Source organism: Nannospalax galili, unplaced genomic scaffold (genome assembly GCF_000622305.1).
Source record: "Nannospalax galili isolate Female #2095 unplaced genomic scaffold, S.galili_v1.0 scaffold1083, whole genome shotgun sequence".
Taxonomy (NCBI): Eukaryota; Metazoa; Chordata; class Mammalia; order Rodentia; family Spalacidae; genus Nannospalax; species Nannospalax galili.
This window is the reverse complement of record NW_008350331.1, coordinates 42,067-43,221: the sequence shown is the minus strand read 5'-3', so window position 1 is coordinate 43,221 and position 1,155 is coordinate 42,067.

Sequence of the window (1,155 nt, the reverse complement as noted above, 5' to 3'; positions counted from 1 at the left end):
AAAAGATTTGAGTGTTAGAAATTCTTAAAAATTTAATTGAACAAATGATATAAATATCATGTTATAATATATTCTGATTTATAATATGTGTTATAGTATGTAGTAGATAGATAGATAGATAGATAGATAGAAAGATAGATAGATAGATGATAGATAATTTGGAGAAATATTGACTGTATGAGGTGAAATTCTGTGATCCAAGAGTCAATATTAAGTAATATTCAGTCAAGACTGAAATAAAAGAACCTGTGTTTGCCTTGGTCAGGACTATCAAGCAACATGGTAGTATCTGGCCAGTTTCTGCCAATGAAACCACTCTACCTTGTGAGTTGGTGTTCAACACAAACATTTTCATCTATTTTTGACATACAATTTGAGAAGGAGAGAGGATCATCACCACTGTCTGGTGGTCACCAGTTAGGTGAACAAAGGTGATTTTGCTTCCTTTGCCCAAGAATATTTAACAAAACTTAGGCATGCTTTTCGTTGTCACAACTGGGGGAAGGTTGCAACTAGTATCTTTAAAACACTTTTACCACACAAGAAAGCCCAATAACAAAGAATTATCCAGGCCAAGTGTCAGTAGGCTGAAGCTAAGGAACCCAGCTATATGGAATCTGAAGCTAGAGGGATCCATGGAAGTCTCTAGCAAGGCATAATCCAAATACCACTGACAGCTGAAATCCCTGTGGAAAAGAATGAGGATGCAATCATTCCTCCCATCAGTCTCAGCTACTTGCAAAGCGAACCTTACAAACATTGACTCTCATGAGTGTGCTATACCAGAAACACAGAGGAACACATTTGGATCTTTCCATAATGTCAGAATTTATTAAATAACAACACAATTCACAAAGTTTATTGGTTTCAGTGACAGCAATTTGTCATAAAATCTGCCTACCTTGGTAGCCTGGCTAAGATGAATGTGAGTTCTGTATTCCCATCTTAATTACAAATATTAACTTTCCATATCACACATCACACAGTACAGTAAATATATCCATATATCTCTGTACTATGTAAGGATTATAAAAAGAATACAAGTTAAAGGGGCTACAGCAGAGTTCCAGAGAGCCTGAACGTAAGCTTGAAAAAGAGTCTGTATTGGCATAATAATGAACCAGACCGTTGCTGGGGAGGGCAGGGGGCCGCTGC